At 36.5% G+C, this 18,020-nt stretch overlaps 1 protein-coding gene across 9 annotated transcripts in view; it reads left to right on the top strand.

Moving 5' to 3' along the window:
• The window catches only part of FOXP2 (forkhead box P2), a 531,282-nt gene that overhangs the window by 53,979 nt on the left and 459,283 nt on the right, over positions 1 to 18,020 (top strand). For 6 of the 9 annotated variants that reach the window (XM_059933564.1, XM_059933573.1, XM_059933572.1 and 3 more), the window contains exon 2: positions 17,586 to 17,730. The exons of the other annotated variants lie outside the window; for them this stretch is intronic. The gene's annotated coding sequence lies outside the window, so the exon portion shown is untranslated. The remainder of the gene's footprint in view (positions 1 to 17,585; positions 17,731 to 18,020) is intronic. 9 annotated transcript variants of the gene reach the window in all.

The following is an 18,020-nucleotide window of genomic DNA, read 5'->3' as shown; positions in this document are numbered from 1 at the left end:
TTGAATCTATGAGCAGAGCACTGTTTGTAGTTAAGAAAATACAAGACAAGATTTAGAATCTTACTAGCTATCAGGGTGGTAAAGCAGAGGAATCAATTCATGTCAATTCAACATGTATTTTTTAGGCAACAAACAGTAAGGTTACACAGTATCTGAATCAGATCCACCACCAAAAATGAATGAGTTGGTTTCTGAATCCAGATAAATTGACTAACTCTAGGAGGTACAAGGTTTACTTTTTCTTACTCTTTGGCTATAAAGCAAATGAAACTCACCACTCTACAGAAGCTATCCAGTGTCAGACATAAACACATACAAAGGCAGAAACACATACACATAAAGAATGATCTTTTGCAACTATAAAATACTGTATTCTTAGCTCAAGAAAACTCAAGTCCCTTGTCGAAGGTCTTGAATGCTTTCATTGACTTTTGCTGAACTCTTATATCTACAGCCAACTTATGTTTGCAACTGATGAATGAATGAGTTTAGTTCTAGTATGAATGTTGGTTAATATTTTGCTTACATTAAGGGGAAAGATATGAGTGAAATAACAAAGATGTATATTGAAACTTAATAATATAATAATAATAAAGAGATGAACTTAATAATTCATCATTTGTGTAACTCCTTTGCAGAACCAGATTATAGTTTTTGAATATTGGGAGAACATTTCCTCAGTTTTTTTGTGCTATTCACATAAAAGATGTGGGCCTGTCACTTGGGCATTCACCTGGGCCTAATCATAGGAAAACTCACAACATGGCAAGTGGCTTCCATCAGAGTGAGCACGTGAGAGTGAAAAGACAGAAGTCAGAGTTATTTTGAAACCTAATCATAGAAATTAGATGCCATCATTTTGCCATATTCTGCTCATTAGAAGCAAGGCACTAGATCCAGCCCACACTCCAGGAGAGGGGATTGCATGGGACAGAGGTAGCAGAGGTTGGGATCATTGGAAATCTTTGAGGCTGCTATCACAGTATAAATCACACTAGACTGCTTTCCTTGCGGTATCTACGACATATAACCAAGCCAAAAAATCTGAAAGTCATTTTCAATTTTCCCTCTTTTAGTCAATCACAAAGTGAAGTGGACACTAATATAAATGTCTATCAAATATGTCCTCTTCGCTTCATCTCCTTTGGTGTGATCCTCCTTCAGATTTGCATTCCTTCTTATTTGGATTACTACTTTTTATTCATTCTTATGCCTGTAGTTCCTTCAGTTCCTCTTTCTGTGCAAAATATTTGACACCAACTGTTCCCCAGTTCCACCTTCTATCCCAGGCTTTTATACAGCTTGTGGGGCTACATCATTGAATTCCTAGTGCTGAACACAGCATCTGGACATGGTGTACGTACAGATATTTTTGACTGAATGATTAGGCGTTAGAGGCAGAATGGGAGTCAGTATTAAAAACTCCTTAAATATCCCAATGACAATGAATCCTCCTTATTTTATCCTAGCATATTGGCTGTTTCTTCCATTGGGAAAAGTGTTGAATCCATCTTTTTTCCTAATCACACATAGCTTCTTTTGTCTTTTTTCCCCGAGTCCTCATCTTTTACCTGTGATTTTTTGAAAAGTGATCTTGACTTCTTTCTCCTTGGAACACCTCCATCATCTGACATATTATCATAAATACACAATTGCCAAATGTATAGATGTGTGATTCTTAGCATAAGCTTTTTTATACAAAGTAATAAAAAAAGCTATTATATAATTTCACTGTGAAAACCAACTAAAATGTCCTTCTGAAAGGTGCAAATCATACTTTCTTTACAAAAAAGTGCTTTCTAGCACACATCTGCTATTTGCTGAGGTTATAAGTAATAGCAGCAGCAGTAGCCGTTTAACTACCACCAAGAATTTCTTTTATTATTACTTCCCACTATGCTTCGAGTATTTTTTATCTATGTAACAAATTGCATTCATTAAAGTAATAAAATAATAAATTGTTTCCACCTTTGTCAATCAAATAAAAATAAATGTCAACTGGAGCTTCTTAAGCTAACAAGTGAGACTTTTGACTTACCTGCTTTATATGTGTTAAAAATAAATTAAAAATAAAATATAGCAGAATAATGGATAAAATTTGACTTAATTTTAGTACCCTTATCTTGAGTAAAAAAATAATTTCCGTTTAAATTTTTGAAATGCTAAGGATGTGGTAAACATATCATAGTGCAACATAGTGCAAGCAACTCTGGTTTGAAGACTCTTGGTGTGTACTCTATAAATATCGTAATCAGCAGTGTTTTAAAATTAGAAAAATTGAGAGATTATTGAAACACTGTTTAATGTGCAGTGAGATGTTCTAGCAGGTGCTAATTTAAAAAAATTTAAACTGTAAAAAGATTGAGTAGATATTTCAAGTTTATTCTCCACTGATAAGCTTTAAATGGTCAATTTGGCTTGTTCAACTTTAATTATTAAAAACAAGTAATACATAATACCTCATAGCTTACTGTGTCTCAGTTACTTTAAGGGTGTGAAGAGATAGTTATGCTTTAACCCCCAACTAGGCAAGGTGGGACCTGTGACAGATGGTCCTTCGTTTGTCCCAATGTGCCATATAATTGATATTGGTTTTTATGTGTATGTAGTTATGAAAAAGTTTGAGAAGCAATGCATTAAGTATCCATTTTCCCTTTTCAAGAATCAGTCACACCAGCCAGTTTCTTAGTGTTCTTCTAGAAATAGTGATGTATATATAAACATATATGTATCTCTATATGTCACTTTTTCACAGATGGTAATATAAACATATACACTTTGATGTATCCTGCTTTTTTCACTTAACGGTGTACCTTGGAAATTATTCTCTGTCAGTACATCAGTATGTATAGTGCTACTCCGTTGTTTTTTTTCTGCTGCAGAGTGTTGCTTATTAAATAGATATATTATCTTTATTTACAAGTGGTACATTTTTAAGAAGCTTTGTTAATATCTGCTTAAGAAGGTGTATATTCTTTATATGATATCTACTTCAGCAAGAACAGCTTTTCAAACTTCTTAAAATTGCAGTGGTTTATGTCACTGATGGTCACTTTCACTGTTGAGGTTTTCCTAGATATCAGTTTTCTCTCCTTGGCTGGACTATTGTGTTTCTAGCTGGGTTTTTTATTGTACAAGCAGAATGTTTTTGATCAGATTGTATTTATAGGACAGCCTGGAACTGCAGCATTCTGTCAAGTATATCACACACATTTAAAATATTGTCTAAATATTTATTCACATGATGGATTACTGTGGCTCACAAAAGGCAGTTACGACCTATTGAGTAAATAATTTTAGTTTTTAAACATTTGGAAAGGCTTTGAAAGGGTCATAATGATGTCTCATCTCAGTTGTGAGAAACAGCCACTGAATACCCTTGCTTTTTTCTTTAAATGGTATTTTAATTCTTTAGTGTTTAAGCAACAAGACAAAGGGAAAAAAAAAAGAAAAAATTGAAACAAATTGCCTGCAGATATAGTCTTTCTTTCTTCCTTCCCATGATACTATCTCTACATTATGAAAAAACAGACAAACAAAATCAAATCAAACAAAAGAATATTGCAGCAGAGTTTAAAGGTTCTTGGAGGCTAAAACAAAATTCCAAAGATGTACAATGTAAATTGCAAAAACATTTAAAATAAGTGGATGTATTTCACTCAAATTTGAAAGGTTAATTTTTATAATGAACTGTGGTTTGATTTAAATTTGTTTTTTGTGAAACTTCTGTTTAAAAAGTAGTTTAATTTCTAAGTCAGCTTGAAAATTGTGCACTTCATGCTGCTTCTGTTCTTTCAAAAAGGAGACAAGGTTTTTGTTCTTAATAATTAATTTAAACTTATGTACGTGTGTGTGATTTTCTTTTTTCAGTCATGTGGCACCAATTTCTTTTATTTATAATTCAGAGGTTGCTAGAACTTTACAAACCTTTTGCATTTATTTGAGATTAATTTGTTATTTCTAAAGAAAGTGAGGAAAATTGTTTTTTTTCCATTCGATATTAAGTTTATCTAGACATTGTAGGTTTGTGATTGTAACATCTTTTGACAAGCAAATTAGACCATAGAAAGAGCATCCAACTTGGAGCTTGGGGCATATGGTGCTACCTTCTGCAAATATAACTCAGAAACAAGTCATTCTGTTCAGTAAGGGGTCATGTTCAGACTCGGGTTCTTTACCTTGGTGTGCAAGGGGAAAAGTAGCCTCTTAAAGGAAATTGTAATCTCAGAATCTCAGAAAAATGTACCTCTCTAAATTGAAGCTCAGAGTAAGAGAGACTAAGATACCCATGCCTACAATTTCATTATTTTTAAGATCTAAAATTACAACTTGAATGCAAAAATAGTTAAGGAAAACAATTACGGTAGTAGAAATCCAACAGAGTAGTTATTTAGGTTATTATTACAGCAACTAGAATTATTAATCCTGTGAAAATTGTGCTCTAAAATAATACTGTGATTAAAATTCAGTACCTGGCATCTCACAGTATGTCAGCATGGTGAAAAGAACTGTTCTGAAATGATCAATTGAACACATTACTTTTGCATGTCAACATTTCTATTTTCCTTATCTAGGACTGATAGGTAAAATAGCCCAATATATACACATCTTGGGATTTCAACGTATGGATAAAGATGAGGGAAGGCCTATTGATCAGTGTTTAATTCATATTGTCATTTTGAGCACACGCTTCTACAGATGGTGGAGTTTTGACTGCCCATCATAGCATCAATACCCTTGAGACAGCTGTTGCAGATAAACCTCTTTTACATGCTTTAGGTCAAGAGTAGTCAAACCTGTTACAGCACCTGCTTTTGCATATGTAAATCTGTTGTTTTGTCATTGTGTTAAACAAGAAGAGGTAACAGTCTCTTGTGGTTGTAAATAAGTCTGGAACATTGCCTACATGAAATGAAATCCAGCAAAAAGACAACTGTGATTTCCGTTGTGTAGTCATGGGAGGTTTCTTCTGTTTGGGGCTTTGTTTCTGGAAGACTGCCCATAATTCGGAGGGAGGGTAGAGAGGCAAGTTTATGTTTGGAGGCAAGAACAGGGAAGGTGTTTGCTGTCATTGACTGTGGGGTTGTTGTGAAGTTTGACATGCCCAGAAGCTACCGAATGCCACGTGCCCCCCCCCCCCACCACCCACTGCATACCTCGGTTTTCATCATCTGGTGAGCCTGCAGCAGGATTTCCAGGCACTGGAGTCTACAACATGTCTACTTTGGTTTGGAGCTGATTGATCCACGGAACAGAACTTGCTTGTGGGATCTTCCCTTGCTATAGAATGACATAAATGATTGAAATGCTTTCTTTAGGAAAAACAGAATTATCATTTGTTTATGGACCTTAACTGCTTATGGGAAAGAAATTGTCAAATAGTAATGCAAGTAGAGTTTGCTGGAAACTTTCACTAATGTTTGTGAATTATTGTCTTGTTCAACTTTGACATAAATAAAAGTGGGAAAACACAATTAGGGAGGAAGAGAGGGTGAAAGGAAATTCTTATTTACTGTATCTCTTTAAAAGGTGAGCGGCATGTAATAAAAATGGCACCTCAAGATTTGCAAAATGACTGAAGATTTTACTGTGTTGCCATAGATTGCTGTGGGGCAGAAAAAGGAAATACTAGAATTGATGAACAAACGTTGCATGCTGTCATTTTATATTACATATTTTACTGTGAAGTTGTTCCTAATTTTCCTTTTTGAAAAATAGTGCAGAATGCGTATACCATAGAAAGTAATGTTATAAATTTGTTAATTGTGTTAATTATGTTGAAGTTTGTTTATTCTGACATGGATTTACGATAAGCAGGTATAAAAAATATAATTTTCTAGCTTTGGGAGAAAAATTAAAAATTCTTCCCTGACCTTTTAACCTTGTCAAATGATTTCCCTGCTCTTGACACAGTGCATTATATTTGCAAAGGTTGGAAGTTAACTCTTCAAGGTACCAGACATCATTTTTATTGGGATATTAATTCTCAGAGGTGCTAATCTCATCAAGATTTGTGGGCATTTTCTTTCATAGGCCATTCTGATTTGTAGCTCTTTCTTTTCACAGCAGTATTAAATACCAAACCTTCTCTGATATGGAAGTTCATTAGAGATATGTCTTTGATGGCAGCCCTTTCCTGGCTTCAGTTTCAAATACCTTGATGTAAAGCTTAAGAAGCCATTGTGTTGTAAGCCCTCCTTGATGTGCCTTATTTAGATCTGCATAGTAAATCAAGGAAAGTAAATAACAAGGCAGCAGATGGAAGCATGGAGATAAGGCCAGTGAACAATTGTATTTGTATTTTGTTATGATGTTGACAGGAGCTAAAATTCACTAATCTAGTTCAACTGATCTGCATTTCAAAGAAATCTCATTTAGCAGCAACTTGAAGGTTTGTAGGATAAAGTTCTTTTATTGCAGCTTTTATTGCATTCTTTGCTAATTTATCTGGTCAAGATTTAGCCTTGCTTACTTAAAGCTGCAAGCATGTTACAAGGAGTCTTAAATACTATGAAAGCATTAATGTCTAGACTATGAACTGAAGGTAATTACATATCCAGCCCTGAATAGGGTACATTTAGAAAATACTGTTGTCCAAACTCAATTGTCAGGGCAATATAGATAAGGTAGTTTTTTTTTTCCCCCCCTCTCCTGCTCATTTGTTCTGAGATTTTTTCCACTTCATAAGTAAGCTAATATACGATCAGCTACTCAGAAATTGTGTACAGAATGAGTCGATCTCCTTTAAATGTGAACCTATTGATGCTGATACTGGTTGTGCCCTTTTGAGAATGGATGATTATTAGTTTTGGAAGTCTGATATCCTCATTTGACTCTGCAGTTATAAACATGTATAATACATAAGTGAAATGTGTTTAATGTGAAATTTAAAGTGTTGTAATAAGCATACTCTGAGGTAACACAAAAATATCGGTACTTTCTAATTTTGATTATAGTATATGTTATTTAATGGAAATTAGTTATTTTCAAATATAGTTAGAGAAATTAAATATTATATGTGTATATTTACCTATCAATTAAATTTTGGGTAAATTTGGCTTGCATTGGTTTCAAAAGGAAGGTGAGCTCAAGTTCCATCTCTGCCACTCACACCCTCTGAGATCTTGGATAAATTACTCTCTTCTATAAATCTCTCCTATAAATTGTGGAGGGTAAGCCAGAGGCACACAAATTTTTCCCTGTTAGAAGATCCAATAAATAAATAAATAAATAAATATTTTGGTATATATATATATATTTTTTTAAACATCTTTATTGAAGTATAATTGCCTTACAATGGTGTGTTAGCTTCTGCTTTATAACAGTGAATCAGTTATACATATACAATATGTTCCCATATCTCTTCCCTCTTGCATCTCCCTCCCTCCCACCCTCCCCATCCCACCCCTCTAGGTGGTCACAAAGCACCGAGCTGATCTCCCTGTGCTATGCGGCTGCTTCCCACTAGCTATCTATTTTACATTTGGTAGTGTATATATGTCCATGACGCTCTCTTACCCTGTCACATCTCACCCCACCCCCTCCCCATATCCTCAAGTCCATTCTCCAGTAGGTCTGTGTCTTTATTCCCGTCTTGCCACTAGGTTCTTCATGGCCTTTTTTTTTTTTTTTTTCCTTAGATTCCGTATATATGTGTTAGCATACTGTATTTGTTTTTCTCTTTCTGACTTACTTCACTCTGTATGACAGACTCTAACTCCATCCACCTCATTACAAATACCTCCATTTCATTTCATTTTATGGCTGAGTAATATTCCATTGTATATATGTGCCACATCTTTATCCATTCATTTGTCGATGGACATTTAGGTTGCTTCCATGTCCTGGCTATTGTAAATAGAGCTGCAATGAACATTTTGGTACATGACTCTTTTTGAACTATGGTTTTCTCAGGTTATATGCCCGGTAGTGGGATTGCTGGGTCGTATGGTAGTTCTATTTGTAGTTTTTTAAGGAACCTCCATACTGTTCTCCATAGTGGCTGTATCAATTTACATTCCCACCAACAGTGCAAGAGTGTTCCCTTTCCTCCACACCCTCTCCAGCATTTATTGTTTCTAGATTTTTTGATGATGGCCATTTGGATCGGTGTGAGATGATATCTCATTGTAGTTTTGATTTGCATTTCTCTAATGATTAATGATGATGAGCGTTGTTTCATGTGTCTGTTGGCAATCTGTATATCTTCTTTGGAGAAATGTCTATTTAGGCCTTCTGCCCATTTTTGGATTGGGTTGTTCGTTTTTTTGTTATTGAGCTGCATGAGCTGCTTGTAAATCTTGGAGATTAATCCTTTGTCAGTTGCTTCATTTGCAAATATTTTCTCCCATTCTGATGGTTGTCTTTTGGTCTTGTTTATGGTTTCCTTTGCTGTGCAAAAGCTTTTAAGTTTCATTAGGTCCCATTTGTTTATTTGTGTTCTTATTTCCATTTCTCTGGGAGCTGGGTCAAAAAGAATCTTGCTGTGATGTATGTCATAGAGTGTTCTGCCTATGTTTTCCTCTAAGAGTTTGATAGTGTCTGGCCTTACACTTAGGTCTTTAATCCATTTTGAGTTTATTTTTGTGCATGGTGTCAGGGAGTGTTCTAAGTTCATACTTTTACATGTATCTGTCCAATTTTCTCAGCACCACTTATTGAAGAGGCTGTCTTTTCTCCACTGTATATGCTTGCCTCCTTTATCAAAGATAAGGTGACCATATGTGTGTGGGTTTATCTCTGGGCTTTCTATCCTGTTCCATTGATCTATATTTCTGTTTTTGTGCCAGTACCAAACTGTCTTGATTACTGTAGCTTTGTAATATAGTCTGAAGTCTGGGAGCCTGATTCCCCCAGCTCCATTTTTCGTTCTCAAGATTGCTTTGGCTATTCGAGGTCTTTTGTGTTTCCATACAAATTGTGAAATTTTTTGTTCTAGTTCTGTGAAAAATGCCAGTGGTAGTTTGATAGGGATTGCACTGAATCTGTAGATTGCTTTGGGTAGTAGAGTCATTTTCACAATGTTGATTCTTCCAATCCAGGAACATGGTATATCTCTCCATCTATTTGTATCATCTTTAATTTCTTTCATCAGTGTCTTATAATTTTCTGCACACAGGTCTTTTGTCTCCTTAGGTAGGTTTATTCCTAGATATTTTATTCTTTTTGTTGCAGTGGTAAACGGGAGTGTTTTCTTAATTTCACTTTCAGATTTTTCGTCATTAGTGTATAGGAATGCAAGAGATTTCTGTGCATTAATTTTGTATCCTGCTACTTTACCAAATTCATTGATTAGCTCTAGGAGTTTTCTGGTAGCATCTTTAGGATTCTCTATGTATAGTATCATGTCATCTGCAAATAGTGACAGCTTTACTTCTTCTTTTCCGATTTGGATTCCTTTTATTTCTTTGTCTTCTCTGATTGCTGTGGCTAACACTTCCAAAACTATGTTGAATAATAGTGGTGAGAGTGGGCAACCTTGTCTTATTCCTGATCTTAGTGGAAATGGTTTCAGTTTTTCACCATTGAGGACAATGTTGGCTGTGGGTTTGTCATATATGGCCTTTATTATGTTGAGGAAAGTTCCCTCTATGCCTACTTTCTGCAGGGCTTTTATCATAAATGGGTGTTGAATTTTGTCGAAAGCTTTCTCTGCATCTATTGAGATGATCATATGGTTTTTCTCCTTCAATTTGTTAATATGATGTATCACGTTGATTGATTTGCGTATATTGAAGAATCCTTGCATTCCTGGGATAAACCCCATTTGATCATGGTGTATGATCCTTTTAATGTGTTGTTGGATTCTGTTTGCTAGTATTTTGTTGAGGATTTTTGCATCTATGTTCATCAGTGATATTGGCCTGTAGTTTTCTTTCTTTGTGACATCTTTGTCTGGTTTTGGTATCAGGGTGATGGTGGCCTCGTAGAACGAGTTTGGGAGTGTCCCTCCCTCTGCGATATTTTGGAAGAGTTTGAGAAGGATAGGTGTTAGCTCTTCTCTAAATGTTTGATAGAATTCACCTGTGAAGCCATCTGGTCCTGGGCTTTTGTTTGTTGGAAGGTTTTTAATCACAGTTTCAATTTCAGTGCTTGTGATTGGTCTGTTCATATTTTCTATTTCTTCCTGGTTCAGTCTCGGCAGTTTGTGCATTTCTAAGAATCTGTCCATTTCTTCCAGGTTGTCCATTTTATTGGCATAGAGTTGCTTGTAGTAATCTCTCATGATCTTTTGTATTTCTGCAGTGTCAGTGGTTACTTCTCCTTTTTCATTTCTAATTCTATTGATTTGAGTCTTCTCCCTTTTTCTCTTGATGAGTCTGGCTAATGGTTTATCAATTTTGTTTATCTTCTCAAAGAACCAGCTTTTAGTTTCATTGATTTTTGCTATTGTTTCCTTCATTTCTTTTTCATTTATTTCTGACCTGATCTTTATAATTTCTTTCCTTCTGCTGGCTTTGGGGTTTTTTTGTTCTTCTTTCTCTAATTGCTTTAGGTGCAAGGTTAGGTTGTTTATTCGAGATGTTTCCTGTTTCTTGAGGTAGGCTTGTATTGCTATAAACTTCCCTCTTAGCACTGCTTTTGCTGCGTCCCATAGGTTTTGGGTCGTCGTATCTCCATTGTCATTTGTTTCTAGGTATTTTTTGATTTCCCCTTTGATTTCTTCAGTGATCACTTCGTTATTAAGTAGTGTATTGTATAGCCTCCATGTGTTTGTATTTTTTACACATCTTTTCCTGTAATTGATATCTAGTCTCATAGCGTTGTGGTCGGAAAAGATACTTGATACGATTTCAATTTTCTTACATTTACCAAGGCTTGATTTGTGACCCAAGATATGATCTATCCTGGAGAATGTTCCATGCGCACTTGAGAAAAATGTTCCATGCGCACTCTGTTGTGTTTGGGTGGAATGTCCTATAAATATCAATTAAGTCCATCTTGTTTAATGTATCATTTAAAGCTTGTGTTTCCTTATTTATTTTCATTTTGGATGATCTGTCGATTGGTGAAAGTGGGGTGTTAAAGTCCCCTACTATGATTGTGTTCCTGTCGATTTCCCCTTTTATGGCTGTTAGTATTTGCCTTATGTATTGAGGTGCTCCTATGTTGGGTGCATAAATATTTACAATTGTTATACCTTCCTCTTGGATCGATCCCTTGATCATTATATAGTGTCCTTCTTTGTCTCTTGTAATATTCTTTATTTTAAGGTCTGTTTTGTCTGATATGAGAATTGCTACTCCAGCTTTCTTTTGATTTCCATTTGCATGGAATATCTTTTTCCATCCCCTCACTTTCAGTCTGTAGGTGTCTCTAGGTCTGAAGTGGGTCTCTTGTAGACAGCATATATATGGGTCTTGTTTTTGTATCCGTTCAGCCAGCCTGTGTCTTTTGGTGGGAGCATTTAATCCATTTACATTCAAGGTAATTATCGATATGTATGTTCCTATTCCCATTTTCTTAAATGTTTTGGGTTTGTTATTGTAGGTGTTTTCCTTCTCTTGTGTTTCTTGCCTAGAGAAGTTCCTTTAGCATTTGTTGTAAAGCTGGTTTGGTGGTGCTGAACTCTCTCAGCTTTTGCTTGTCTGTAAAGGTTTTAATTTCTCCATCACATCTGAATGAGATCCTTGCTGGGTAAAGTAATCTTGGTTGTAGGTTTTTCTCCTTCATCACTTTAAGTATATCCTGCCACTCCCTTCTGGCTTGCAGAGTTTCTGCTGAAAGATCAGCTGTTAACCTTATGGGGATTCCCTTGTGTGTTATTTGTTGTTTTTCCCTTGCTGCTTTTAATATGTTTTCCTTATATTTAATTTTTGACAGTTTGATTAATATGTGTCTTGGCGTGTTTCTCCTTGGGTTTATCCTGTATGGGACTCTCTGTGCTTCCAGGACTTGATTAACTATTTCCTTTCCCATATTAGGGAAGTTTTCAACTATCATCTCTTCAAATATTTTCTCAGTCCCTTTCTTTTTCTCTTCTTCTTCTGGGACCCCTATAATTCGAATGTTGGTGCGTTTAATGTTGTCCCAGAGGTCTCTGAGACTGTCCTCAGTTCTTTTCATTCTTTTTTCTTTATCCTGCTCTGCAGTAGTTATTTCCACCATTTTATCTTCCAGGTCACTTACCCGTTCTTCTGCCTCAGTTATTCTGCTATTGATCCCATCTAGAGTATTTTAAATTTCATTTATTGTGTTTTTCATCATTGCTTGGTTCCTCTTTAGTTCTTCTACGTCCTTGTTAAATGTTTCTTGCATTTTGTCTATTCTATTTCCAAGATTTTGGATCATCCTTACTATTATTATTCTGAATTCTTTTTCAGGTAGACTACCTATTTCCTCTTCATTTGTTAAGTCTGGTGTGTTTTGACCCTGCTCCTTCATCTGCTGTGTTTTTTTCTGTCTTCTCATTTTGCTTATCTTACTGTGTTTGGGGTCTCCTTTTCACAGGCTGCAGGTTCGTAGTTCCCGTTGTTTTTGGTATCTGTCCCCAGTGGCTAAGGTTGGTTCAGTGGGTTGTGTAGGCTTCCTGGTGGAGGGAACTAGTGCCTGGGCTCTGGTGGATGAGGCTGGATCTTGTCTTTCTGGTGGGCACGTCCACGTCTGGTGGTGTATTTTGGGGTGTCTGTGGCCTTATTATGATTTTAGGCAGCCTCTCTGCTAATGGATGGGGCTGTGTTCCTGTCTTGCTAGTTTTTTGGCATAGGGTGTCCAGCACTGTAGCTTGCTGGTCGTTGAGTGAAGCTGGGTCTTGATGTTGAGATGGAGATCTCTGAGAGATTTTTGCCGTTTGGTATTACGTGGAGCTGGGAGGTCTCTTGTGGACCAGTGTCCTGAAGTTGGCTCTCCCACCTGAGAGGCACGGCCCTAATGCCTGGCTGGAGCACCAAGAGCCTTTCGTCCACACGGCTCAGAGTCAAAGGGAGAAAAATGAATGGAATAGTAGCCTCGGGAAAAAAATGAACAATGCCGTTTACAGGACTACAGATGAGCCTTGGCTAGTCCTATCTTTTCCAGGCGCTACTCCCCTTCACCTGCTGATGGACGCTTTGGCCAGGTAGACCAGCAGCAGCCACGGGTAGACTGCGAGCTCGGCCCCCACGGGCGACTCCAGCCTCAGCTTCTCCCCCACGTCTTCGCGCGCGGCCCCCGCACCAGGCTAGTCTGGCAGTTGGGGGAGGGGCAGGGCACCGCCGGCAGGGGCGGGACAGGCGGGCGGGCGGGAGGCTGAGGGGAGGGGGCCTGGCCTGGGCCTCAGCCGGCGCCGCCACCGCCACCGCCGCCGCCGCCGGCCCGCTCCCGTCCGGCCCCCGGCTCCCTCTTTGTGGTCACAGGCCCGGGGCCTCCACCGCTGCTGCCAACTGGGGCCGGCGTGAGGCAAGCACAATGAGCCGGGGCCGGGCTGAACCACTCACTCGCGGCGAGCGCCTCCCGCCCCTTGGTATATATTTAAGAAAACTTGAGTGTTCTTGAGTAAAGAGAAGGTTTGAGATAAAATTCGGAAGATATATAAACCACGATTAATTTGAAGAAGGGTCAGAACCAGAATATTCAAGTGAAGATGTGTAAGAGGCAGTAGAGGATAGAGAGCTGAGCCAAAGAGAAGGTGGAAAATTGCATTCATAGGATGTTTTAGGCAATACAATTAAATAGCAAGCTTTTCTCAAAATGTAAATGGATTGTATAACAAAAGATTTTGTACTGTGTTGGTTGCTCAGAACTCAGACCACACTTTCCTTAGGAAGCCATGTTATATACGCATGGCTTTTAAGTCAAAGGCTAGCCCTTCAATTTAACCTTGAGGTCAAAAAGGAGTGCTTTATGTCCTTAGCTTGCAAATATTATTATATTTATTATTTTTTAAAATATGAAATTGGTTACTAAATCTTAAAAATTGGACTTGTCTCTGTCTCTCTTTGTTTCTGTTTCTCTGTCTCTCTCTCTTCTCTCTCTCACATACATACACACACACACACACACACACACACACACACACAGCTTTTCTAACTTCTCTTGAAAACTCACATTTGGTAGGGCTAAGACTGCATTCCTATGGAGCAAATGCAGGAGCATATGCAGTAATCTGATGGGGGTTAAAAACCACCTCTTTAGAGACTTTGCCACAGTACCCTACAACTTTCTTTTATCTTGCACCTAGCTGCTTTACACTTTTATCTTTGGGTATTTTATTTTGTGATCCTCATGATATATTTGATGTTTATCATAGTATTCTTTCTAGTAATATTTGCCTTGAAACCTGTCCACTACATGCAACAATTTTTATAAGTGAAACATGCTTGGATTACAAATGTGGTACCAGGAACAGGTTGCCTCTCACTCTAGTGGGTTTGGATTTCCCCCCCTTGTCTTCTGGTGCCTGTGAATTCTTGCAGGACTTCACTTTCTCCTTAACTGTTGGTTGCTTCCTTGGTCTCGGAGTTAAGACTGGAGGAAGTGGGGACAGATAGGAGATTGTATATTCAGTAGGAACTTTAGATCTGCAGGTCAGGAGAGAGGTGTGGACTGGATATACACACCTGGGAATCATTTGCAATAAGTTGTGGTTATTGCAAGAACTGGAGTGCAGATTAGGAAAAGAAGAGAACTAGAATGAAGTCTTGAGAAAACTGACATTGAGGAAATACATGTATGAATAGGAACTAGCGGACACTGAAAAAAGGAGGTCTCAGAGGTAGGAGGGGAATCAAGAAAGAGGGGTGTCATGTAGGCCAAAGGTAGAGTTTTATGAAGGAAAGAATGAAAAATAAGCTAAATGAATTAAGAAAGTTAAGCAAACCAAGAATTAAGAAGTCACATTTGGATTGGTCAGCTAGGAGATAATTCCTTTGTTGATGATGAAATGTTTAGCTTCAAGGATGTGAGGATTTAATAAACCCTTGACCTTCTCTGTGAATGTACTGATGTTAAAAGAATGGAATGTTGTTCATCCCAATCCCAATAAAATAGTTTTGTCATGTAACAGCATCATAGAAAACAAGAAAAAGAATAACTTGTTGATATAAAGAAATAATCATATAAATGAATTATAATAAATTAATTATACTTTGGAGGAATAAAGTTGCCATCTAAACTGGGACACTTTTGAGAAGAAAAGTGGTAGCGCAGTAAGTACGAACCCCATCTATCCCAGGCAATGCAGGATGAATGTTCAACTTGATTATATAGATCACAGTTTTTTGAGTGCTAGCTCTGTACCAGACACTGAGATGAGTTCTTTACCAGTTTATTTGATTTAATGAGTAAGGGTTTCAGTTGCCAACACTAACAATTATTTCTTTGTATATACTGAATTCACTGACAAAAATGTGATACATAATTTTGATGTCTTTACTGACCTTAACTCTAATTTTTTTTAAAAAAAGCTGGTACCCACTATATACCAAACTGTGTCCTAGGGAATAGGGAGATGAAGATGATTAACGCGTAGTTCCCATTGTTAACAGTCTACCAGTGGAGTTGAGAGAATCTGGGAACATATTTCAATGTAAAGTGTCATGATGATAGTGTAGTTTCTGAAGACCCTGACTAGTATTTTAGTACATTATGTTCTGTATTTTTTAAGCTTAAGATTATAGTGTATTTGAACATGGCAAGGTAGAGTTTGCTTTTTGTAAAAAGTTTTACCAATGGAATAGACAAGGTATAGCTAATTGTACATATAAGTGGGTTTTTCTCTATCACAGAAAAGTATATTCTATATATATGTATATATGTGTGTGTGATACATGGGGGGAGGGAGAGAGAGCGATCAGTTCTTTATCACAAAGGGATGCATTTCCATATCTATAATGTAATTTTAGCCGCCCTCAAACGGAATATTCTGTGAGGGGTCTGGCATATTTCTCTGACACATCTGGTAGATATGTATGGCATTAATTAGCATAGGTATTGCTATAAATGACATGTCAGTCCAGGACAACAAAAAGTATTTATTACTGATGTCAATCATTCACCCTTTGTCAGTTCAAAAGGCTTCCCTAAAGGAATGTGCATTGATCTGCACTGATCCAAAATATAGCAAAATCATTTCTGTGTTCTCGAAACTAAGGTAGAACTACCTATGTTTGAAAAGCCATATGGAAATATTCATATAGAATGCATGTTGATAAGTTTTAGTAGTAAGACTATTAAGTTAGGCCAAGATTAGTTGGATCTTTCTAAAAGAAAATATACCAGTTTTCGGTAATCCTAAAATCTAGTCTTGAGTGAGTTTTCTCCTTCAATAGCTTTAATTTTTGATAGTCAAATTTCTGTTTGTTTCACTTTGAAATAATTTTGAGGTGTTCCAGGTAAATGCTTACAAGTACCCCTGACTCTGATTAAAATCAGAAGGGGCTCACATAAGTATCAGTTTGTGACCAGATAGATGGCTTAAAGAGACATTCTTCTGCCCACATACATTTTGGTTTTTGTATTTAGCTATTCCGATACAGCTATTAATTGGCTTCATTTGTTTATTATATTGCCACTATAGTTTTTTGTTTTTTTTTTTGGGAATAGTAATCACAAGTGTAATAGTCTTAAATTTCTGAATGAAAACTGGCTTTAAAGTGCTAGCAGACACATTTCCCCCATCTGTATTTTATTTCCAAATTTCTCTAAATGTTCCCCCTACATTCTAATTTATTATTTAATGGAAAGCAATATGAATGACTTAAAGATAAGGCAAGAGAGTGTGATCCAGGGTATGGCACAAGTTGAAGACATTTATCTTAATATTTCATTTTAATGAGGCAGAAAATATCCGTTATTAGAAAACTGCAATTTGATGAAGTTTGTAGAATACAATTAACTCTCTTAAAATTATGAATGTTCATACCACCAAAGATCACATAATCATATATTATGTTTCTCTGTTCTTGTGAAGGTAAGATGTATTGCATTTTTACATTGTATAGATTTCTTAGAGAATTACCATCAAACCATATTAAAAATGTACTCATGTTATATGCTTTAATTTGACCAACATGCTCTGTTTGAATAGCAGTTCCCAACCTTTGTACCATCTTCAAAATTCTTACTCTAGATTTCTTGCCCTGCCCTTTGCAGACCCTTTGCTATCTGTTTCTGGTCTGTCTCATGCTCTTGAAATCATCTTTTTTATTATTCCATTAAAATTTTTTAAAATGGATTTCCCTTTACACTTTTCTAATCGTCCTGTAATTCTTTAGCCCTAAGACATTAAAATGAATGAGTAAAAATATTTGATACCTAATCATCTCTGCCAGTCCATTCAAACTCATGGATTTGCAAAATTATGTTAAAGTCTTTTAAAAATACATTTGAGTAGGCTTTTGTAGTCATTTGGATTTTGAATATTAATTTTCTCTTGCTGTGCTGCTTAGCCATAAAAATGAAAAAGAAGATAGATGTGGGTTTCTTTTAGTGGTGTTAATTTAAACTACTTGATTTATTTATTGTAATATGCAACAATGGCAATTCCTATTTTCTCTGTTCACCTCAGATCCAAGAGAAAATAATGAGAAACCGCCACCCCCCAGCACAGTGAGAAAAAAGTTTGATGCATTTTATAATAATTGATTAAAAGTATAATTTCCCCCTAGATCAAACAAATAATAGAAGTCTGTTGAAGCTTTGTCCTGACCTATTCTGGAAGTAGAAGAATACCCTGGAGAAAGGAGCATTGTAAGCACAAAGAATAAAACTCCTCAATCCTGGGAGAGAGAATTAAAGTCTAACCCTCCATATGTAAGTCATCTGCACTCTATATTTTCCATCTCTCAGTTTTTGTGGCTATTCAGGTGTTAGTGATAGAAAACTATGCGATGACAATATTCTTTGAATTTTTTTCTCTATAAAATGTGCGGGTGTTTTGGTTGGTAACTTAAATTTCTATTTGTGTTAACATTTTCTAACTAATAACATAGGGTGATGCCGTACAATAATAACATTCAATGCAAAATGGATTAGTTTTAATTTTACCTTCTGGCAGAGAACTGTTAAGAATTTTGAGAGTATTCTGATGAAAAGAAGGTAAC

The sequence above is a fragment of the Balaenoptera ricei genome, chromosome 9 (assembly GCF_028023285.1).
Source record: "Balaenoptera ricei isolate mBalRic1 chromosome 9, mBalRic1.hap2, whole genome shotgun sequence".
NCBI lineage: Eukaryota > Metazoa > Chordata > Mammalia > Artiodactyla > Balaenopteridae > Balaenoptera > Balaenoptera ricei.
The sequence above is the reverse complement of the archived record's forward strand: the minus strand, read 5'-3'. Positions and strand labels throughout refer to the sequence as shown.